Source organism: Sorex araneus, chromosome 4 (genome assembly GCF_027595985.1).
Source record: "Sorex araneus isolate mSorAra2 chromosome 4, mSorAra2.pri, whole genome shotgun sequence".
NCBI lineage: Eukaryota > Metazoa > Chordata > Mammalia > Eulipotyphla > Soricidae > Sorex > Sorex araneus.
Window position 1 is genome coordinate 133,942,802 of NC_073305.1, and position 25,305 is coordinate 133,968,106.

General features: G+C 44.1%; 1 protein-coding gene across 1 annotated transcript in view; it reads right to left on the reverse strand.

Annotated features, from left to right (window-relative positions):
* SCML4 (Scm polycomb group protein like 4) overlaps nt 1-24,153 on the reverse strand; it is a 120,080-nt gene extending 95,927 nt beyond the window's left edge. The window contains exon 1 of the mRNA XM_004605704.2: nt 24,032-24,153. The gene's annotated coding sequence lies outside the window, so the exon portion shown is untranslated. The remainder of the gene's footprint in view (nt 1-24,031) is intronic.
* Between the last annotated feature and the right edge of the window lie 1,152 nt (nt 24,154-25,305).

Genomic DNA, 25,305 nt, shown 5'->3' on the forward strand with positions numbered 1-25,305 from the left:
TGAACCTATTCACCACTGTCCAGGCATCTCTGGGCCACTCTGCTCCTTACTGCTGGATTTGGGGTTGTGGGGAAGGGGGAACGAGGGGAAATGTAGCTCTGCACCAGACCCTTTAGGATGTATGTGGGCCTCTGCAGCTGGTGTTCATGCTCAGAACTGTAGGATCACATTGGTTTGTCCTCTCTGCCTTGCCACAGGGAGCTTAGGTTTATTGGGTTACTCCTATCACAGTGCCCCAAGGCACTCCCATTCCTCTGTATTTGTCACCTATTTCTTTGTGCTCTGCTTCCCCAACGTCAACCACCTTTATCTCCTAATCAGATTCTGTTAATTTGTAAATATTGCTTTTCTCTTCTCCTTAGGTCCTTTGCATAGTTAATTTAGAACAAAGTCCTTTTTGTATAGACACAGGAAGACAATTAATGCTATGTTTTTGTAGATTGGGAGTTAATTGACTCCAAATAATATTCACTCCTGTGCATTTATTTTCTTGATTTAAGCCTCAGTTGTCTTTACTTCCTAGGACCCCAAAAACAGGGTCCTGATGAGGGACTGGATGGACCAGGGCAAGCTGTGAGCTACCCTCGCATCAAAATGGGCCAGTCCAAGCACCATGATACTTAAGTTAAGAGCATGGTCATGGACAAATTCTGTCATGATCCCAAAAGTAACAACTAGATTAGGACCCTGCTAGGGTTAGGAAAGATTAATCTGACCTGAGCACTGTAGTCTGAGTCTGTGGTGAGACGTTTCCAGGAGAGCCATCCTATAATTTTACTGTACCTCTTACTGTGTCCATACAAAATAACTAACATTATTAAGGAGTAAAGTTAAGATGAATGTTTAAATGATTGTTGGACTAAGGCAAGGAGAAAAACCCTAGTGGTATTTTGCCATTTGAGCAGATCTCCAAGCTGTAGGTGATCCGGAAGGGCTTTGATATGTTGATTGTGCTACCCCCAATGGGGGAGTTTGTAAGAGACTAGAGAGAGATCAAGGCTGCGAGTTGAAGTGCAGAGAGACAAGCGAGGGAGACAGGAGGACAGGGAATGCCGAGCTTAGTGAGATTGGAACAGGTGCATGGGGAGAATGGAATACATGGCAACTGATCACCAACCAGCCTGACCCTCATTTCCTCCTTCATCTGCCCTTGGCATGGGCCATCCCAGGTGGGGAAGTGGCCAGAGATCACCCACTGAACACAGGCAGAGAGCTGAAGAATTCCTAGTCGTTTGGTGATTACACACAGAATCAGCACAGAAGTGGCTGTCCTGAACATCAGTGGACCCCTCACCTCTTGCCTAGTTGAGGCTTCCTGCCTCCAGGGCCTGCCTAAAGACTGGAGAGAGGGTGTTGTGAGGGGGGAAAGGGAAGGCCCAGTACTCTGACTTGGGAGGCGGCACCTCCACCTGGGGGAAGTTGCATTCCTTTCTCTGGGCTCTTGCTTGACTCTTTGCCCCAGTGGTGAGCCAGGCACACTATGGACTGTCCTCCATGAGAATCCATCCACTTTCCTGTCCAGTAGCAGAGCTGGCTCCTGTGCCCTGGGCACAGGTGCCCCATGCCCATTCAATAATTGGTGACTGAATGCGCATCAAGGTGGGGCAGAAGAATGAGGAAACCTTAAATTATCCTTAGGAACTGGAAAGTTAGTTGCTGAAATGCTTTCTTCTGCTTCCTACCCATACATTTCAGGAGGCATATGCTCTAACTGATTTTGATTTATGATATCTTTATTCTTTGTGGGGGGGAAGTTGGGGGGTGACACACCTGACTGTGTCAGGGCTTCTGGTTATGCACTCAGGGATCATTTCTGGCAGGCTTGGGGGACTATATGGGGCACTAGGGCTCAAACGTGGGTTGACCATGTGCAAGGCAAGTACTCTACCTACCGTACTTTCACTCCAGTCCACTGTCTTCATTCTTGCATTACACTTAGGCCAAGTTAGAGTCCAAAAGTCTTTCAAGAAATGCAGTGGTACCCCTCATGGGGTCGAGTCATTTCTGTCCACCTTTTGCTTCCACTTTGTTCAAAGGACCTGGGTGTAGACAGTCAAGTGGCGAATGAGTGTGAGACACCAGCCCACCTGGAGTCCTCCTTTTTCTTAGAAGCTACCTCCTCTCCCCACCACCTGCCATCTGTCAGAATTTTAATGACTGCAGAAGACAGGGAAAGGCCTTAGGGAAAGGAGTTGGGGGCAGCTCTCCCAAAGCTGCCACAGCACAGAGCTATTCCCAAGGCCTCTAATTAAAATGCCTACAATTGAACCAATATGCTCCTGCTTTATTGCCCAGGGAGGCCAAAGCTCCCTGCTAATGCAGAACACAAATGAAGAAAATGCTGCATCAGCCTTTCTGGTCCCATTACAGCGCTATTGTCATACTTATTTGTGCAGTTCCCTGGAGGACTCTGGTTGGAATAGTTAAGAAGTTAAGCACTTCTCCTTGGCTCTATGAGGAGGAAAGGCTTTGCCGCATCCCTGAGGCATGCACAATCTTTGCCATTTGTGCTCATGGCAACGCCCAACTCCGGACAAGCCTCTGTGTTCTCATACAGGATGGGGTCCTCATTCTGTTCTCCCAAACTGTAATTGCATCCCCTTTACACTCCTGTCAAACGACTAGGTTGTTGCCACTGTGATTATTTCAAAGAACAGTTCCATTATCCACTTGCTAAAATTTCACAAGCGACAGCACTTCCATGAATTAATTACAGTTTGAGGGGAAAATAAACAAACGTCACCCATCATGCTTTAAATCACATTAGCATAATTGCTTGAGATTCAGAATTTACATTCCTTTTACACATCTCCATCAATTACTCCCCTAAGGGTAGTGTCTGGCTGTTGCTTCCACCCTCCTCTGTTAGAGACAAATTCTATCTGTAGAAAAGGGAAGTTGAATGAGGCTTATCTCTGGGGAAATTTATCAAAGAAGAAAAGATGGGTAACCATTAAGATTTTGCTCTTGGCAACAAGAAGGACTGTACCTCTGCACCTTTCTTCTTTCTCCTTGCCCACCAGAAAAATACTCTGAAGTCCTACAGCGATAGCAGGTTAATGATATCCAGGCTTGCAGGTTCAGTGGATAAGACACTTCCCTTGCATGGAACCAATCTGGGTCCAACCTCCAGCACCACATATAGTCAGTCCCCCAAGCACTACCAAGAGTGATCCCTGAGCATAGAGCCAGGACTAAACTCTTAGCACTGCCAGGTGTGGTCCAAAAAAACAGACAAAAATCTACATAGGATACATAAAGAGGGCACAGAGGAAGTATGTGAAGAGGACCAGGTCCAGGAGCAAGTCACATATCCTGAAGGAAAACCAAAGGAAAATAATTCTAGAGGATAATCAAAGACCATGAGAAATCACAGTGGCTGAGGCTGACTGGGTAAGGGCAAAGGCTTCTGTGATCTTTCTTATATAGGCATTGCCACAAGTTTTATGATACATAGTGTAATGACCTGCACTGGAGCCGTAGCTCAAAGGACAGAGCATATGCTTTGCCTGTGTGGGCCCAGGTCTATTCCCAGCACCACATGGTCAATGAGCACTCGGAGAAAGAGTAGGAGACTTTGAGAGAACACCCCTCAGCCATCTAAAATCTAACAGCAGGAATAAGTCTGACTTAAAATTCAAATTCAGGTATTTGTTGAAGGAAGAGGAGCTGGAACCTGGGTTTTGCTGGGTCCCGTGACGGGGCAGTAAAAGAATCTGCCAGGAGATCAAGATGGTTTAGGTGAGAATAAAGTAAATTTGTTCAAAGATAGTGCACTAATCAGATCCACACAGTGGAGGCCTCCAGAAAGCACACACCACACCACACACACACACACACACACACACACACACACACACACACACACCACACCACACCACATACCACAGAGAGAGAGAGAGAGAGAGAGAGAGAGAGAGAGAGAGAGAGAGAGAGAGAGAGAGAGACCCACTTTAGCACAGTCTTGAGAAGTCTTATTCTGTCTCTGAGTTGCTTAGGTGGGAAGTTTCTGCTTTCTACATATTAGTCAATTCTGGGATTTAACTATTAACAATTGGATAGGCAGGAGGCATATAGTCAACTCTGGAGTAAGTTGTCTATAAAATGTGCTGAGTCACTTGTGTGAAGGGAGTGAGTTGTATATAATATATTTGAAGCCCGTCCTAGAAAGAGTGTGGCTGGGCCGAGTCAAGGAATTGAGTGGCAGAACTGAGGGTTGGTGGGCCTCCAGAGTCTCCAGGAACAGCCGATTAGGCTAACAGGGACCGGACACTGGGCCTGACAGTACAGTCGATAAGGCTCTTGCCTTCCCTTTGCAGCATCAGGAGAAATTCCTGAGCACAGTCAGGTGTGGCCCCCAAACCAATTTTAAGAAGCAGTGACAATGCAACTGATGGCACGGGCATGTCAAGATATGGGGATTCACCAGGCATCTTTGCAGGGTCTACGCTAGACTAATTCATCTGCTAATTAGACTTTAGACTGAGACATACTTATTAATGAAAGTTTACAGTAAAGTAAGTAAAAGCTGTCCAATGAAATTTTAAGATAATAACTATTGTGCTCTAAATCACGCATCCCCAAAGTCACCTATGAAGGCCCTCATTCCCGATGTCTAACTGAACTCTCTTTGAAGATAGGGCCCTTAAGGAGGCAATTGATGGGTCTGGAGTGATAGGACAGTGGGTATGGCATTCGCCTTGTACATGGCTGAGCAGGGTTCAATCCCAGCATCCTATATGGCATCCCAAGCACCGCTAGGATGAGCCTTAAGAGTAAGAGCAGAGTGAAGCGTAAGCCCTCAGCATAGCAAGGTGTAGCCCAAAAACAAAACAAAAAAAATTACAGAGAGAACTAAGGTTAAATGAGGTCTTAATTCTGGGGACCCCAACCAAAAGGACCTGTGTCCTTAGAAGAGGGAGAGACATGGGGGTGCACATGTGAAGGTCAAGCAAAGACACAGTTTGAAGGGGACTATCTGCAAGTCAAGGGCAGAGGCCTCAGGATAATCTACCTTGCCAATACCTTGATTTTGGTAGGGATACTGTGGACACGGGTGGTGGAAAATGTACACTGGTGGAGGGATGGGTGTTTGATCATTGTATGACTAAAACTCAAACATAAAAGCTTTGTAAGGGTAGCTCAAATTGATTCAATAAAAATAAAGAAAAATTTTTTTAAAACTTTGATTCTGAACTTCTCACCCCAAACCCTAAAAAGAATATTAGTCTCTGCTATTTAAAGCATCCAGCCTATGGTATTTTATTACATAGCCCTAGGAGACTAAACTAGCCCCCAATGAATACATTTTATTCATCAGCATGGAAATGAATAGATCAGTACTGTTTTCAACTTTTAAATATATAGTTAAAGTAAATCCAAGTTGTTTTTGTGAAGTTGCTGCTTTTGTTATTGCAACTCATCTTTCTGTGGCTCCTCATGTTGCTTCTGAATCCAGTCTTTCCTGGGACCTCTCTCCAGTCCTATATTGACTCATCACCACCAGGACTAGAAGCTTCTGTCCCTGTCATCCTGAGATAAAGTGATGAGGGTGATGACAGGCTGTGCTGATTTGCAGAACCCTGTGTATACTGGGTACTGTCCAGAATGCAACAAAGGCATCCATCCACTTCAGGAAAAAGCTGTGTCTTCTTCAACTCCACTGAGGGAGAGTCTCTTCCTCTCTTAATTGACTTCCTGTTCTACAAAGATACTGCAAGGCAAAAAAAAGCCAAAGATAAAGGCTGAACTAAACACTTTTCATCCCAATTTTAAGAGCAATTCAAGAGCAAAAGAAGGACCTTGCGTGAGTAAGATGGATGGTGCCACTCAACATTATCTAAATAAGCAGAGCCCAGAGAGAAACATGAAAATGTCCAGCTACCTTCATGGCCATGAGACACAGACCTGCCATGGCTCTATGACATCTATACATCACGCCTGAACCAGATATCACATTCAACAGAGAGATAATTTGTCTCCTCACCAGAGCACTGGGTGTGCTGTGACATAAGGTCATGTATAGGAGTATAAAAAAAAACAAACACTAAGCTGCAGCTGAGGAACTATGAGAGGCTCAAGTACTGACCTTAAACATGGTGGCCAGCTATGGGGTGCTGGGGATTGCCTCTCCTGGGAATGCAGGAGGAAGCTATGAGCTAGCTCAAACTTCCTCAGAGTTAGCATCCCCATCAGGAACTGTGAGGAATTGACCTAGAACAGACTGTAGGAATTAAGTTAGCTTTCTCAAGATTCTTTTTACAGGAGCCTGCATTGCAGAATAACTTGTTTCTCTGCCCCTGAGCAAGGAACTCGAATACAGGTGCCCCTGGTTGCAAGTCAGACCAGATAACCAGATGCCTCTTAGATGCCTCCTATAAAACCCATGCCACTAGACCCATGATTGCCCTAAAACCCAGGACATTCCTGAACATTGATGCAAATGCTGATCTCTAAAACTATAGGCTAAGGAGTGATGTCTTTCTAAATGAATTGGTTAGGAAAATATGTATCATTACAAATCTATTGGCTATGAAATGCGCAGGCTCTGCTGTAACGGCCAGTGAAGGCCTATATAAGATCTCCTTTGTACAAGCTCGGGGCCTTGCCTCACACACGGGACCTGCGTGTCACTGTGTGCATAAGCACGTGCCTGGCTACCAGCTAAATAAACTACCCGTTTGCTAATTGCATTCCTGTGTGGTCCTTGTCTGTAGTCGGAGATCCAGAACCGTGCCCTAACAGAACATTCACTAAAAACTCTTCTGTAAAGCCAACATTTGGATAACTTTCCCAGGATGCATTCTGGAAAGGACTGACAAGATCATGATCCCTATGTGTAAACTGAAGAATAACATCTAGGACATCGGTGCCAGAGATGAGCAGCTAGAGTCAGCAGCATGCTCATCAAGCTTCAGATGGTTAGGTGCAGTACTTGCCATGTCTTAAGATGGTTAGCTACTTGTTGGTGGTGGTGGCATGGGGGAAAGGAAGCCATAGTTCTCCAAGCCCTGCTCAGGAGGCCCAGGGCCCCTTCCAGAAATTCTTGGCCACCCAGGCCAGCTGTTCAATGCTCCTGTGTGTGGTACTGCACAGGCAAACCCTATAGTGTCTGGGATTACCTAGAGCTACCCTGACAGTGCTCAGGGATCTCCAAAGTTGAACCTGGTAATACTCCAGTGACCATGTGGTGCTGGGGATTGAGTATGGTCCAGCCACATGCCAGGCATGTGCCTTAACTCCACTTGAATTATCTCTCCAGTCTCTATAATGTTGAATTTAAGTATGAACTTAACCAACACTTGAATCCAAGACTGGGTAAAGTGCATTTACCCTCCATGAACTCTATTCAGTCAGTCATTCTAGAACAGAACAGAACGCCTTAGTATGAAGAGCTCCTACTGTCTGATGACTTTTGGCTCCTAAGATTTTTCCTTCCCTTGAACTCAAATAAAAAAAATCAGTTCTTCTTGAGTCTAGAAGGTGCAACAAATGAACTAGAACTTAAACCATTGCTTTCCCTAGTCTCTAGTTTATGCACTACAGATCTTGGGACTTTTCATCTCCATAATCATGTAGACTGATTCCTTGTAATATTCCTCTATCTACCTATTTACCTACCTATGTAATTATATATTTAACTACCTATATACCTATCAAACTATCTTTTTTTTAATTTATTTTTTAATTAGTGAGTCACAGTGAGGGTACAGTTACAGATTCACACATTTTTGTGCTTGCTTTTCCCTCATGCAATGTTTGAGAGCCCATCCCTCCACCAGTGTCCATTCTCCACCACCAATGAACCCAGTATCCCTCCCATCCCCCCAATCCCTCTGTGGCGGGCATTCCAATTTGATATCTCTATTTCCTTTTGGGTGTTGTGGTTTGCATTAGGGGTATTGAGTGGCTATCCTGTTCAGTCTCTAGTCTACTTTCAGCACGCATCTCCCTTCCCACGCAGGATCTCCAATCACATATTACTTGGTGTTCCCTTCTCTCTCTGGGATAACTTTCCCCCAGTGTGTGAGGCCAGATTCCAAGCTATGGAGCCAACCTCCTGGTATTATATACTACTATTCTTGGATATTAGTCTCCTACTCTGTTGTTCTATATTCCACAGATAAGTGCAATCTTTCTATGTCTGTCCCTCTCTTTCTGGCTCATTTCACTTAGCATGATACTTTCCATGTTGATCCACTTATATGCAAAGTTCATGACTTCATCTTTTCTAACAGCTGTATAGTATTCCATTGTATAGATGTACCAAAGTTTCTTTAACCAGTCATCTGTTCTCGGGCACTCAGGTTTTTTTCAGATTCTGGCTGTTGTAAACAGTGCTGTGATGAACACATAAGTGCAGATGTCATTTCGACTATACTTTTTTGTTTTTCCAGGATATATCCCAGAAGTGGTATTCCTGGATCAAATGGAAGCTCAATTTCTAATTTTTTGAGAATCGTCCATATTGTTTTCCAGAAGGGCTGTACCAGTCGGCATTCCCACCAGCAGTGTAGAAGGGTCCCTTTCTCCCTTCACCTCTCCAACAGCGGTTGCTTTTGTTCTTTTGGATGTGTACCAGTCTCTGTGGTGTGAGGTGGTATCTCATGGTTGTTTTGATTTGCATATCCCGGATGATTAGTGATGCAGAGCATTTTTTCATGTGCCTTTTGGCCATTTGTATCAGGACAACCACATGCAAAAGAATGGACTTAGACCTTGGGGCTGGAGCAATAGCACAGTGGGTAGGGCGTTTGCCTTGCACGCGGTCGACCCCGGTTCTAATCCCAGCATCCCATATGGTCCCCTGAGCACCGCCAGGGGTAATTCCTGAGTGAAGAGCCAGGAGTAACCCCTGTGCATCGCCGGGTGTGACCCAAAAACCAAAAAAAAAAAAAAAAAAAAAAAGAATGGACTTAGACCTTGACCTGACACCATGCACAAAAATCAGATCAAAATGGATTAAAGACCTCAACATCAGACCACAATCCATAAGGTATATTAAAGACAAGGTCGGCAAAACCCTTCACAATATTGAAGCTAAAGGTATCTTCAAAGATGACATGGAACTAAGCAATCAAGTAGAAGCAGAGATAAACAAATGGGACTATATTAAACTAAAAAGCTTCTGCACCGCAAAAGACACAGTGACCAGAATACAAAGGCAATCTACAAAATGGGAAAGGATATTCACCCAATACCCATCCAATAAAGGGTTGATATCAAGGGTATTTAAAGCACTGGTTGAACTCTACAAGAAGAAAAACATCCAACCCCATCAGTAAATGGGGCAAAGAAATGAACAGAAACTCAAACTATCTTTTTATACATCTATTTACTTACCTTCTTACCTACTTATCTACCTGCCTAGATATATACATTTCCTTCTTTCTATATATCTCTCCTATTGCTTGTTTCCTGGAGATTTCTGGATAATATGCCTCCTGTATTACATTTCTTCATACTTTCTAAATATTTAAATTGTGTATTTAAATAAATAAATTTTAATAACACTTTATATCTCCCTCATAAATTCAATTAAATTATTCATTGCTAAAATAGAAATATGTAAACAACTATAAAATTAAATCTATACTCTTTCTATAAGTCACCTTGCCCTGAGACATACACATAAAATTTCTTCATTGACATATCATTGGTTTGCAATATTATGAAATTTTAAGGGTTTCACTTCATAACTCTGTGTGAGCTTCATATCTCATATGTGTATGTCTTCAGACCTCTAAATTTCACTACTCCCAACACCAAAGTTTTATTGGCTGCAGAGACCTCTCTGCTCACCTCTTCTTTTTGCCCTTTGGCAACCAGCACTTATAAGAGTTAGTTTTGTTATTTCATGTTAGATCATTTGTTTTATTAACTCATATTCCACATCTGAGAAAAAGAAATTCAATAATTGGATTTCACTTCCTCTGCATTTTACTTAGCACTCAAGCCCCAACCATTTTGTCCCCCAAAACACAATTTCATCTTTTTAAAAGTTTATTTTCATTTGTTTAATGGCAGAGTAATATTCTGTCTAGTATACTGAAGTTTCTTTATCCAGTCATCTATTAATAGACATTTGGGTCAATTCCATGTTTAGGCTTTTATGGACAAGGCTACTATGAAATAGGCACAAAGAGTTTTTCAAATTAGTCAAACATTTTATATGTTACGCATACATATATAAAACTTTTATCTCTCATTTTAATCCCTAACAAGTAGAGATCAACTGTGTTTTACAATGAATCTGACCAATTTTCAGGTGGAAAGTCCTCTCCAAGATATCAAAAACAATACACATAACCATAGAAAAGATGCCAAAAATCTTCTCCATCATTTGCTACATTTTAAAAATTAAACCACTTTGGGGGATGGGGGTGATCGTGTCTTACTGTTTTGTGAGTCAGGAATTCAAGAAAGGCTGCATCCCACAGATTGATTCATGTGCCACCCACTGGGAGGATGGGGACAAGAAAACCTATCACCAAGATGGTGGCCTCACTCCTATGGGTGATGACTCCCTCTTTCCTGCCTCTCATGGTAGTGCAGCCTTGGGGCAGTCCTACATCTCACATGGGACTATTGAGAAACAAGCCCTCCAGCACACGCACAACACCTGCAGGGCTCCAGCCAGCCCTAGCAGAGCGCTTCCTCCACATCCTGGGAGCCAGGCAAGACCCATCAGTGCAGTACAGAGCCAACGGGAGGAGAAATAGACCTCAGAGCTCCACGTCCCCAAAATCCTCCAGCCTGTTCCCTTCTATTTCCGACACAGGAAGAAATATCCTCAAATGTGGACTTTGCACAAAACAAACCAAAGTGTACTACATGGTCATAACTCATCCACCAGCCAGGTTTGACACTGGAGCAAAGGCATGAGTCAGGCACACTTGGCTTTGAGACTAGTTATATCACCTATATGGGGTGACCCTATGAGCTAGTTGAATTGAATCTCAGGCTTGTTGTTTATTGTGCTGAATAATGAAACATTCCAGAGTTATAAGCCCCTGGGTAACTGGTAAAAGTACAGGGCCAGATGGATAGTACAGGGGTTAAGGCATTTTCCTTGCATGCAGCTGACCCCAATTTGATTCCTGGCACCATATATGATCCTCTGAGCACCATCAGTGATCCCTGACCACAAACTCCTGAGCACTCTCAGATGTGGCCTCGAAACCAAAAACCAATCAAACAAACCAAAGCTACACAGATTCCTATAAATGTTAATGCTTTAAAGCAAACATAGAGAACAGTTAGGATTTTTAGAAAATATTATACTTATGGGGGAAAACCTATGTATAACTGCTAGATATAATCCCCCCAAAAAAGACCAAAAGTGAAAAGGAAAATGAAACATGCTAGAAAGGGTCTTATTCCTTAGATTAAATTTATAGCTTTTGGAGGAAATTCACAGGCAAGCTCATTCTCAAAATGTCAGAGCTGTTCCCCAAATCCTACCATGATAACTAATGACTGCTCAGTGGATGGTAAAATCAGCCCTACCTTTATTGCAAAACCCTGATTATTCCGGTGTTTGGGGAAGTAGGAGAAAGTGGAAATCTCATTGGTCCTGTGCTCTCCTCACAGGCACACAGTGGTGTTTACATTCTTGGAGGCCACCATAGAGACTGTGCTGGCCAAGCTTTCATCTGGTATGGTGCTGGGGGCATGGAAGTATCACTGCCCTCTGAGAGCTCCGGCCAGGGAGTTTGGATGCACAGAGGTAGCCTGACATCTGCATCTGGGTTTCATTATAGTGTCACACAAGCAAAAAGAAGCCCCTTTCTTAACCCAAAAGTTACCCATACAATATCTTTTAGCTCAGCTGTAATATACTTTATTTTCCAGAAATGCAATTCTAAGGAAATGGAGAGAAGGGGGAGTCTTGATTTTGGTCAGGATTATTCCAAGAGTTATGGGCCATTTTTGGAACACCATGTCACCCACAGAGTCCCCACTTCAGACTGCAGTGGAGGTATCACATGTCAAGCACCTGTCACACCCACAGTGACAGCTCCGTGTAGTGCCTACCCCCAGGGCAATCGTAAATCACATTGCCTTTGTTCTTCTTTACATTTCACTTATGGCATTACATGGGTGTTTCTGAAGTTATGGCTGTGGGTGGGTGCAGTATCAGGTATTTCACTACCGGACTGTAGACAGGGCATTAAAAAGTATGTGTAATAAAAGCAAGGGTTGAGTCCGACAGGGCTGAGAGCCCACTGCTTTAAAACAAGTTTGCTGTGGGTCAAAAATGCCTTTCCAAGTGGAAACACCAGGGAATCGTTTCCTTTCTGGAACTTGATGGAACAGCCCAGCCAGACAGGGCAGGAGCAGCTGGCTCTGAGGCATGAAAGAGCTCTTTCTCTTCAGCCTTTGCAGGTGAAAGACACGAAGGCCACGGGGATCTGGATTTCAAAGCTGCAGAAGGAAAGATTCAACCTGACTATGTAGGGGCCTGTGACCCAAGACATGTTATTTAACTTAAGCCCTAGTTTCCCAGTCTGTGCAATAGAGGTTAAAAACAGCCTCATCCTCATTGATTTTACAGGTGGATTAAACCAGAGCAAAAATATAAAGCACTTGTGGTGGAATTGTTGGGTCCTATAAAACTTCAATTCTTAGATTTTTGAGAAGTGTCCATATTTTTTTTAAAGAAACTGAACCATTTGACATTTCCACCAGCAGTGAGGGTTCCTTTTTCTTTGTGTGGTGATACTTCATTGCTGCTCTGATTTGCATTTCCCTGATAACTAGTGATGAACAGCATTTTTCATATACCTATTGACCATCTGTATGTCTACTTTGACAAAATTTTTGTTCATCTCATCTCCCCATTTTTTAATCGAGTTGTCTTTTGTTGCTGTCATTATTATTATTTAGTTTTACAAGCACTTTACATATTATTTGGATATTTGTACATTAACTCTTTGTCATATGTGTGGTGAGAAAATAATTTCTTCCAGTCTTTGGGGTGTTGCTTTTTTTTCTGATTATTCTGTTCATCATTTTATTTTGTGGTACAGCTTCCTTTATTGGCACAAATTTTTTAAAAATTTCAGTGTTGTAGAGATGTGGGGAAAGAGGAACCCTCATTCACTGTTTGTGGTTGGTCAATTCATTCACTTTTTGGGAAACAATACTGACACTTCTCAGAAAACTAAGAATTGAGTTTCTGTACAACCCAGCAAATCCACTTCTCAGCATCTATCCCAAACCTCCCCAGAACACTATTTCATTGGAGATCTTATGTTCACTGCAGCGCTATTCACAATAGCCAAAATCTGGAAGCAACCAAGTGTCCAAGAATAGATGACTGCATAAAAATGCTGACAATCACCCAGCAACCTTCCCCATTCCTGAATGGAATAATATTGGCTTTGAGGGTTAAGCTATTTTGGATGCTAATTTTGGTAAAACCTTAAAATAAAAACTTGCATGAAAGTGGGGGGAGGGGAGAGAAAAAAAAAGAAAAAACTCTGTGATAAATATGCACAATTGACTACTACCTCGCTGAAAAAAAAAAAAGCATCAAGTAATTTGTCACTACACAGTTGGAACTAGAGGTATAGGTCTGAATAAAGCCAGTCAGGAGAGAGACAGACACAGAATGGTCTCTCATCTGTTAGATATAAAGAAACCTAGTAAGGAGGCCAGAGGAATAGTAGTGAGTAGAGTACTTGCCTTGTATATAGCCAGCCCAGGTTTGATCGCTGGCACCATATATGATCCCCTGAGCCCCACTAGGAGTGATCCCTGAGTGTAGAGACAGGTGGAAGACCTAAGAACTTTCAGGTGTAATGCAAAAACCAAAATCCAGGAACCAACTAAAAAAATAAAACATAGTAAGGGAGCAACAAATGGCCAAAGGCATCAGGAGACTTTGAACTGAGCTTACCTGAGTAGGGGGAAAAGAGGCATAGGAGGTTGTCCCTTGGACACTAACAGAGGATAGGTGTGGTGATTGAATGGTAAAACTATCATTAACAGTATTGTAAATCATGATGCCACAATAAAAATGGGGTGGAAAATAAAAGACAATGAAGCAGGTTTAAGTAACTTCCCTTGCATGGGATGTCGAATAAATGAAAATACGTACCCACTTTGAGCTGGAGTGATAGCACAGCGGCAGGGTGTTTGCCTTGCACGTGGCCAACCCGGGTTCAATTCCTCTGCCCCTCTCGGAGAGCCCGGCAAGCTGCCGAGAGTATCTTGCCCGCACAGCAGAGCCTGGCAAGCTACCTGTGGCATATTCAATATGCCAAAAACAGTAACAAGTCTCAAAATTGAGACGTTACTGGTGCCCGCTCGAGCAATTCGATGAGTAATGGGATGACAGTGACAGTGACCTACTGCAATTTGTCCAGCACCTCACAGTCTGCAAACCCTTTCCTATACAAGTTCCTTTGAACCACTCACCCTTGCGGACCAACAAAACGTGCCAGCACCAGGAAGGAGAGGAAGTTCAGTGAGGCCCAAGGTTAGGACTTGCCTTAGATCTCAGAGGCTGTTCAGCTGCCTTTTCTACTTAGCCTTATGCCACTTGAGAGGGACACGGTGTGGCCAACAGTGGTCTCAGAGGAGGACACTGAGAAGGAAGCGGAGGGGGGAGTGATCTGGAATGAAACAACTGGAGCTTCCAACAGCTGGAGGGAGGCAGCCTCTCTAGGGCAGAGGCTACACTGTCCACCCCACTTCCACACATTCTAGAAAGAGTTTGGGGCTCATCATGTGAGGAAAGCCTTCCACACCCTCTCTACCTTAGAATCTGGCAATCATTTAGGACCTGAGAGATAGTACAGCAGATAAGGCACTTGCTTTGCGCAAGACCGACTCAGGTTTGATTCCCTGGCATCCCATATTGTCCCCTGAGCACTGCCAGGAGTGATTCCTGAGTGCAGAGTCAGGAGTGATCCCTGAGCATAGCTGGTGAGACCCTAAGACAGAAAAACAAACAATAATAAGAATCTGGAACACACTTAGAACCGCTTCTCAGAGCAGAGGGTTTTTTGCATTTAATTCTTTCCTTCATGTGTTAAATATTTTTCCCCTCAAGCTCATCATTTGTTATTATTTTAGCCTCCCTGCTTCCAAAGAGGAGTGAATCAGCTGGAAGTGGTCTGGGGCATAGAGGGGCTCGTGACCCTCTGTAACTAATTTGCCCTTATCCTTTACAAGCTGTATTCTCAAGGCTAAAAAAGATACAACCCAGGCCCGCTCCCCAACAGACCAAACCAATCAACCTAGCAGGATGCTGGAAGGGGCCTGGGGTTGCTTTCACTCTGTTTAGGAGGCCGTATAACCCACACATTCTACCGTTCAAATTCAAAAGCAGGCATACTGTCTTTGGCTCCATGGAATTTTTTTTTTTCAAGCATGAAAATATCAGTCATAAAAACAGTGACCTAACCTGTATTCAGAAACATTTTTAAAAGGTGGTTAAGCTTCCATTTTCCTGCCCACGAATCTGTCCTCGAGCCAATTCAAAAACTCAATTTCGCATGAACCACCTCTGACACCGTGTATGCTCATTCACCAGCCATGATCCAGAAACTCATAATAAATCTCAAAAGAGATCATCAAGTTTCAGATTCTTCTGGACCCCACACAAGGCTGAGTCATCCAGGGTACCCAGGAGGAGTACAGGTGAGCCTGGCACCTGCCCAAACAGAGCCCCAGCAACAGAAAACCTCAACACTCCACAGTCGCCACCATGCTCACAACCAGACTCCACTGCTCGGGATGAGGCTCATCCAGAAATTAATCTATTGAAAAACTTAGATATGCAGGCTTTGTGACTGAAATCTCCAGGCTTTCATGGAGCCAAGGATGGGCTACCTCCCTCCATCTCCCTGTACTTCCAGAAGCCCTGGCAGTCACAGACACACCCCAACTGCCATCCAGTTAAAAATTTAATTCCAGCTGTATTACCTTGTTAAAATGTTTGGGCTTCCTGGAGTGACACCAGGGGTTCCACAACTGGCACAAGAGCTACACCAGATTGGTAGTACACCAGATTGGATGGGATGTAATATAGAATATATCCACTTCAATTAACAGAATATCAACACAGAAGGCTTAACTTGTAACAACATCTTAGTAATCTTTTAAACAAGGGCTTAATAGGTCCATGGGGAGACACACAATCTTCATTAACTTTTTTCTTAGGAAACATTTTTTATCATTCTTTTAGCAAATTGTAACAAGCAATATAAAATAAATTATCGAGGGCCCTGCTATGGGAGCAGGCTTAAGAAGTGGGTGGCTGGGAAAATTGGAGATAATGCTGGTGGGAAGGTGCAATGATGGTGGGATTTGTGTTGGTGTATTGAATTTCTGTAACTAATCATCGTGAATAACTTTGTAAACCATAGTGTTTACATAAGGTGTATGAAGAAAATGAAAAAAAATTTTAATCTGTTTCTTTGCACATGGAGTTTGGCTGCATCAGGAAACTGGGGAAGACCCATTTTTCTGAATGTGCATTTTCCTTACTGAACTCTCTACTGAGTTCGTGTCAAATAACATCTAGCTAAAAAGGCCAGCAAGAGAAAGAAAAGATCAATTCTCTATATCCTCCCCTATCATTGGCCTCCATACACCAAACTCCAATTTTAGTTTCTAACCTTAATTCCTTGGAAATAATTTACATTCACCTGATCTAAAGCAACACACAGTCATACAGTGACTTCTCCCAGGAGAATTCTGAACCATCTGCACATCAAGCATCATGCTGTCCCACCAAAAAGTCTCTCCTTGTCATTTATGGTAAACACTTGAGAGCAACTATGTTGGACACTAAAATAGGAGTTCTATGTTCACACACGTCGGTGATTCTAAGCATCTGAAATTCTTTTTCCTCAGCCACTTAGTTGCTTATAATTTATGACACAATGTAAAATTCTCTACAATTTCCATCAGAAGTGTCTTTGCAAATTAGATCTGAAAACTGATGTAACCAAATGTGCTGAAGCACCTTTTAGTTTCTGAAAGGGAGAACTTTCAGTATGTGGGGGAAATGCCACAGATAGTATTAGACTGACCTTCCCCATCCCCAAATCCCCAGGCAAACTGCACCAGCACCACCCACAGTAGCAGTTACCAGGAACCAACCAATAACCTTGGGTTTATCAAGACTGAGAAGTGACACAAACCAGTGTCTCCCACAGTGGAAAGCTTTACTGACAACTCTCTGTTATACAACTTGGGATAAACAGGTCTTAATTGTTCATCATTTGAGTCCTAGTATCACAGTAAGTTCCCTCTAGTAGGGATACAACATCCTCAAGGACTGTGAAGAGGCCATTCGCTCTGCTCAGAAGGCTTCAAAGAATGAGAATGATTCCTAATGACTTGTGATCATGGATAAACGCCTTTAAGAAATTATTTTTAACTTACATGACCTCCAAATTCTGGATCCCAAACCAAAAGTGTAAACGGACACTCCAGAGTTGTACACACACACACACACACACACACACACAACACACACACACACACACACACACAGTTCCGATGTGCTTTTCTCTACACTCTGCAGTTCTTCCTCTTCCTTCTTCCCCAGCTGCCTGTCAAAACAGGATTGAAGTTGGGCGGCTAACTTCAGACTGGCTCCCGGGCTGTGTGTTAGGCCAGCGCTCGACGTGGCTGCCACAAGTGTTAACATGGGTCTGGTGCAGAAGGCTCAGGGCCTGGCTCCAGACACCAGTGTATAGCACACCGCTCAATGTCCACTCCTGCTTTTCTCATCAGAGGGAGCATGTCCCCAAATGACTTGTGAACTGATGCAACAAAGAGAAAGAAAAAAAATCTTTCCTTCCATCTGTAGGAGGATCCTTCCCCATGACCGTTGAACCCTTCCCCCACTGTCTGGGGGATTGGGGAGGGAAAGTGAGGCTCAGACCCCCGTTGAAATGGGGGTGGCATGAGCTCCTGTTTCCAATTTTGATCCTAGGATCTCTCTGTACAGTGCCACTTGGCCCCAGTTGCACTGGAACCCAATGAAGTTGCTCTGCCCAACTCCACCCTTGTTCCAGAATGCACACGTCCCACTCACTCAGCTCCCATCCTCATGACAGGATGCCTATTTCTTTACTATTCCTCTCAAGCCCATGATTCTGTTTCAAAAAACTGAGTGTTTGCTCTGATTTTTTTTTCAGTTTTGTTATTTCAGTTGTTTTAGGGGCCATACCTGGAGGAGCTCAGGAGCTTTTCCTGACTTTGTGCTCAAGTGTGACTCCTGACAATACCCTTGTGGAAAATATGTGGTACCAGGAATTTGAACCAGGACTGGCTGCGTGCAAGGCAAGCAGCTTAACCCCTGCACTATCTCTCCTGTTCCTGTAGTTTGCTTGTTATTTACTTTTTATTCTATTTATTTTGCTTCATTTTGTTTGGGAGGGGGCCACACCCAGCTGTGCTCAGGGCTTATTTCTAGCTCTATGCTCAAGGATCATTTCTGGCAAGGTTTGGGGGACCATATGAGGTACCAGGGATAGAACCTTGGTAGGTTGTATGCAAGGCAAGTGCCTTACCCCTGTGCTGTCGCTCCCAGCCCAGGGCATTTGTCCAGTAATGATAAGCACAGAGAAAGAAAACAGGTAGAAACTTTTGTTACCTAATAGCCAGCTCCCAAAATCAGCGTCACCATTGAGGGTGTTATGGAAGAGTGCCACCCTCTTTTGAGGCAGACCTTGACACAAGACAGACTCTGACACATTAGTCTTCTCCTAAAAGCCAATTCCATTTCTCTATCAGACAGCTCATGGGAAAGGAAGGCCACGATGGTCCCACCCAGCCCCTTCCTCAAATGATGGCTCAGCCTGGTCGTGGGCACAGCCACCATCAGTCCTGAAAATCAGCAACACTGGCCTGAGGGCTGTTCATGGGATCGTTAACACCCCTGCCAAAAACAAAATGAAACCCATACACATCTGCCTCCCACAAATAAACACTTAGGGAGAATGAGCCTTGCCAGTGGGCACGGAAGGAAGAGTTGGTGTCACCTCATTCTCTGCAAAGACAGCTGGCTGAACAGAAACACCCAGCCCAGGGGAGCCTGCGTGCTGGGGCTCAGAATCCACTCCCAATACTTCATCATGTCACAGAGACACAGAGGAATAACTTTTGAGCATAATACAAAGTGAGGGCTCCACTCGTAAATAAATTCCCTTTCCATCCTAAAATAGCAGTCCACGAAGTAATCACTGCAAGGAGTCAGCGATGTTTCCGCTCCTCACGGCGGCCCCGTGCCTCTTCTGATGAGGAAATGCTGATTTATTCCACCCAGAATGCACACGTCCCGCTCACTGCTGCTCTCCAGCCCTCCCTCCTGAAGGCTGCATTGTGCATGCCTGTGTCACCGCCGCCAGCTGCACCCAGCCAGGTCTCTTGGCTAACAGAAAGTGGGGGCAATCGATATTAAAAAAAAAAAAAAGTATGAGACTATTACCCAAAGACAGTAGAAACAAAGGCCAGAAGTACTGGCCCACACTTGGAAGCTTGCCTCAAGTCAGGGCTTATGGCAGGGTGGGTGTGGGGGGCGGGACCGGTGCTGGGAGGAGAGCAGTTAAGATAGAAAGGGACCACTATGATACTGATAGGTTAAAAATGATCACTCTGAACAAGACTTGCATGCTGAAAGTAGGTAAAGTATGTAATAACTTTCAGTATCTATATTGCAAATCATAATGCCCAGAGGAAAGAGAGGGGGAGGAGAGACAGACAGAAAGAGAGAGAGAGAGAGAGAGAGAGAGAGAGAGAGAGAGAGAGAGAGAGAGAGAGAGAGGGAGAGAGAGAGAAGAAAAGCGCCTGCCATAGAGGCAGACTGGAGGGGGGCCTGGCGGGTAGGAAAACTGGGGACATTGGTGGTGGAAAATGTACACTGGTGAAGGGACAGGTGTTGGAACATTGTGTAACTGAACACAATCATGAGCAACTTTGTAACTATATCTCATGATGATTTAATGTTAAAAATTAAATTTAAAAAAAAGTTGGGGCCCACCAAATCTAGAGCAGACTGAATAATGGGGAAAGGAAAGAAAAGGCAGACTTCTGAAGAAACAGTCTGGAACCTTCCATAGCCAACACAGCTGCCAATGCAGCCTGCCATGTGCTTGCCTCTGTGGAGGTGTGTATGCAGACATGGCCATGTGCATGTGTGTGCACAGATGCAGACCCTGATACTGTGCTGAGACAATTCCTCCTGGAGTGGCCTGCTCTGAAATGCCCCGTGTATTTACACGCCTGCAGACATTAAGACCTGTGTGTAGGAAGAAGCCAGATTCCCATCTGTGGGAAACAGCTTCCAACTAGCCCCCTTGCAACTTCTCTCCCAGTTTCATTCGGACATTCATTGTCTGACAAACTGCCGGTGAAGGTTTGCAGAAATATTAGAGATCAGCAGCCTAATGAGAACCGAAACAAGATGAAGGTAACAACAATGAAACACACTTAGAACCTCTTTGGGCTCCCAGCCAAAATCCTCGAATCTGTTCTGTGCGTACCCACAAACTCAGGATCCGCTGCAGACATTTGATAAGGAGATTCTAGCAGGTATTTTTAGCAGGGATAAGAATGTGGACAGCCTGCAGATACAGGATGGGGTGGCTAGGGAAATGAAGACAGAGAAAATGACAGATTTAAATGTCATCCAAGGGGTTGGAGTGATAGCACAGTGAGTAGGGTATTTGCCTTGCAGGCAGCTAACCCAGGTTTGATTCCCAGCATCCCATATGGTTCCCCGAGCACTGCCAGGAGTAATTCCTGAGTGCAGAGCCAGGAGTAACCGCTGTGCATCACTGGGTGTGACCCAACAAGAAAAAAAAAAAGTCATCCAAACACTTTGAGCCACTCCTTGATTTGTGAAAATTTTACAATGATCTGAGTGCTTATAGAATGGTGGTTTTTTGAACTACAATGGGAAATGTCACGGTGAGTGCTCAAATCCAAATCTAATAGGTTTAAAAAAGACCAATTGTTAAAATAGGCAGCATTCCAGGGACTTGGGCAGCTGAGAAATTGCTAATTCCAAAGAAAGTTAATTATCACCTTATTGATAAAGGGGTAATTGTTAAGGCTTGTAGTGACTTTTGTGACTCATTAATTAAAATTTAGAGCAATTTACTAGGCCTGGTGCTGGCTTCTGTTACGTTATGTATGTACCAAGCCATTTGATTTTTCTCCTGTGGGCTGTTTATAAACACCATCATCCCCCCCTCCACACACACACACACACACACACACACACACACACACGTTAGCCTTTGAAAGCAGCAAATACATTAAAAATGTGTTCATCTCAAAGCAGCCTTTTGGGAGATCACAGGATTAAGAAAGAATGTGTGCAGGGAGGTCCTTAAGCTGAGCTCGTGCCAAAAAACATCAGGTTTGCCCACCAAAATTAAGGACCCGTGGCTCCCAGAAAGGGCCAGTTTCACTTTCCCAAATGTTCCAACCAATTTTCCGCACCTTTGTAATTAGACTGAAGAGAGTCTTTTCTCGTTTCCTGCCCCTTCTCTCCCTCACCACTCGGGAATGATGGGAGGGGAGGACCACTGGGAGAGAAATGACAGAGAAGGAAACTGAGGGTGCTTGGGATCCTACAGCCCCCCTGACCCCCAGCCCTGAGACACAGTGAGGGCCAGTGGCACCTCCTATTTCTTTTGGGAGATGTGGATTGTGGCAAACACACCCAGTCCAGGGAGATGCTGAGGCTATCAGGGTACAGATGCCCTGCAGGCTCTCCCAGGATTTGGGGACACACCCCCAGCTTCTCCCCCCACCTTGCCTGGACCCAAGGCCTGTTCTATGGTGGTCTCTCTCTCTCTCTCTCTCTCTCTCTCTCTCTCTCTCTCTCTCTCTCTCTCACACACACACACACACACACACACACACACACACACACATTGAAAAACAGACTTATAAAACAAAAATCAACTCCCTAACCCCAATTCACATACAGTTCTTTCTTTCAGAGCTGTCCTTGTTTGGATTTAAGGGACCATCTGGGTGCAGCCCTTAAACTTGCTGAACAACTGGAAACCCCAAATTAGGATTCCTGTACAGACCAAAGCTACCACCTTATAAAAGATTGAACACAATCTGTTTGTGATGTTCATTTCACATCATTTCGAGTTGGGAAAATTCACAGATTCTCCTTGGGGACATCGCTTGGATCACCGTCACAAACAACTCTTCCTTGTAAGATCATTATCTTTTAAAATTTCAGTAAGAAAGTCCCGACAGCAATATTGACAGTACTCTATATTGCTTCTTAGCCTTTTGGCTAAGATCAAGTGTAGCAATATTGACTCAAGGGGGTAGTTTCTAACAGCTGGTCCATTTGCCTCACCTGCTGCTGGTGGACACTCCTGGAGGCAGAGGGGAACCCCAGAAATCAGGATTCGGAAAGTGAAACTGTTGCCGCTTCATGTGTCTCAAAAACACTCCCCCCCACACACACACCCACTCAGAAAGACTCAGCACAATTCTCTCTTCTCTTATGTTTACTTTTTTCTATTCTTGTTCACCCTTTTTTTTTTTTCACAGCAAACAATAGTCATTTTGGTGGTGCAGAGAAGATATTTAAGCATGTTTAATATGAAAAGTAAGTTTTCTTAAGGAATTTGCACTTTTCTTATAATTCTGCAAATCCAGCAGATGGAGAAATTTATCAAAATTTTGCAGCACCCTTCCGCAGGCAGGATTTTAAAAGCTCAAGGAAGCACATTTCCATTTTTAAAAGTCTGTCATAAATATGTCTCAAAGGTAAAGATTTTGAAGCCAACAAACCACTTCCCTAAAACTGCCAGTTTGACATACTTGTTTTCTTGGAATTTAGATGATCACTCCACTTCACTAGGTAATTGTCACCCACCGCCCTCGGTTCAGGCCAACTCCACCAAGAAATACCACCTGCACCACTTTGCACTACGAAATTGTTCACCTCCCAGTAAATTCCTTATTAGTGATATTTCTGTTTTCACTCCAAGTATTTCATTTTATAAGTAAAACAGTCTGGAGGAGAAGGAAAAGCCACTTTGTCTCCTGCTCTTCAGAAAAATCTCTTGGGTTGAAAAGGGGGAAAAATGCAGAGAAACTAACCCACTGGCTTGATTTGCAAGCCCCTGAGCTTTGTTCTCATGCACTAAGAGGGTCTGGGACCAGCCCAACAGCCCCGGTGTCAGGAAGCCACTCATCTTGAACCCTCTCAGATGCCAATCCAGGCTCCAGAGACAGCACCCAGTGCCCTACTCCACGGTTAGTAGGAAGAACAATGGCTTTGCACCTCAACAATCTGGCAAGATTTATGGGGCCAGTAGCACCTCATCCATGAGCACTGTCCTATCCTCCTCAACCAGCAACCTGGTGAGGCTACTGCTAGCACAGAAGAACGTGAGGAACTGCTGGCAGGCACTGAGCGCTCACCCTGGGAAGGACTTGAACTTGGGAAAACTGTTCCTATCACTCCAGCATTAGCTGATTTCCCCCCTAAAACCTGCCAGGAACCTTCGCTCTATCTATAGCCTTCTCTTCACCTATGCTAGTTTACTCAGAAAAACCAACAGGAGTGTAAAATCAACTCTTGCATGCTCACAACATACCAATTTTAATCAACATCAGGAAAATCCTCTTATCCCAAGGCAAACAATATTATTTTTAGTAAGAAACAAATCAAGACAAAAATAAAATCATCCTGCCCAAACGTAGCTCATGAATTGTTTGAACTCCCATAACAGTAAGGGAATTACTTTCTACCCACTCCAGTACAGAGTTGAAAAGTCGTGAAATGTATACCATTTTCTGCTCTATATTCTCCTCTGAGGGCTGGTTAAGAAATCAAACACTGTCACAGAATCAAGGGACAGTGAAGTGACCTGCGAGCACTGGGGGATTTGTGCAAGACACTCAGGTATTTCCAGAGAAGTAGTTGTGCACCCCAGAAAAGCTGCATTGGTGGGGGAAGCTATCAGAGAGAAAAGTGCCCATGTCCACGGCACACCCTGCAATTGTGCGTCCCCCTTACCTACAGCTTGTTCACCAGAGCCCTTGCAGGTTCTCCGCCCAGCCAGGAGTGTTGCTTCAGAAGAGAGAAGACTTTCAGGACATGCAAACCAAGTCCTGCAGAAGCTAATCTTCCACTCGGGAGTGAGGAGCTCACAGTTAGCCTCCAGCAGCCCAGCTCTCCGGTTGCAAACATCTCATTAGACTAATGCATTCAGCACAGGCAGAAAACTCGATTTACCATAGCTACAGCAGTGAATTTCCATTACGATGACAGCTGCAACCACATCATGTCCGGAAAACCAGCCAACCACTGGCTTTTAAAGAACACACACATTTTACATGCAGAAATCGCAGTGTGTGTGTGTGTGTGTGTGTGTGTGTGTGTGTGTGCGTGCGCGCGCACTCTCGCACGCATGCATGCACACACGAAAGTGTGTGTGTATTTGTGTGTGTATGTGTGTTTCTTTTTTCCTTTCTCTTTAACAGAGAAATATGCGATGTAGATTTTTTTTTTTTTTTTGCTAACATGAGCTGCAAGGTAATGACACTTCTGCTTCTTTGGTAGTTCTGTCCTTGTAATAACCTGAATTATGTCACAATTGTCAGAATGAGTGTTTCCAACATTTCGGTTTTCATTGCCCCTCCTCTGTTGCCATAGAAACCAGACTATAACATCGTCTCTTTGTCCCAGACCTGAAGCAGTAGGGCCAGTCCAGGGCTCATACTGGCTGATCTGAATGAATACATGTTTGATTTTGGACAAAGGAAACCAAAAAAAAGAGGGTGTATGTACTTCACTGTTCAGGTGAAACTGTGTGCAGAAGATGTGCCAACACAGATGAATACTCTAGAGCCATATTTCAAGTCTAAAGCCCCACACCTGCTTTGTGATGGGGCATTCAAGCAGGCCTACCCAGGACACTCCAGAGTTGTGTGTGTGTGTGAGAACAGAAGCGTTTTGGCATTTGTGAGCGTTGCAGGGCCTGCATGGGGTAGGATGGTTCTCACACAGGGAAAGGGCCATGGTTCATCCCTCAGTCCCATTGTTCTCTCTGTGGTAAACAGATGTTTTCTCTCTCACCACCTTTCTGCCTTTTTTGTTTACTTACTTACTTTGTGATGTGGAGCAAGGAACTCTCAGTGCTCATTTCATTCATCCCATTCTGGGGTATTACTTCCAAGGATATCCTACAGGACCAAATACTCATTCTGTGACAACGTGGCCATCACAGGGGATTACTCCTGGAGATGAGCAATGAGCCAAGTCTGCCAAGACTAAACACATCATTTAAG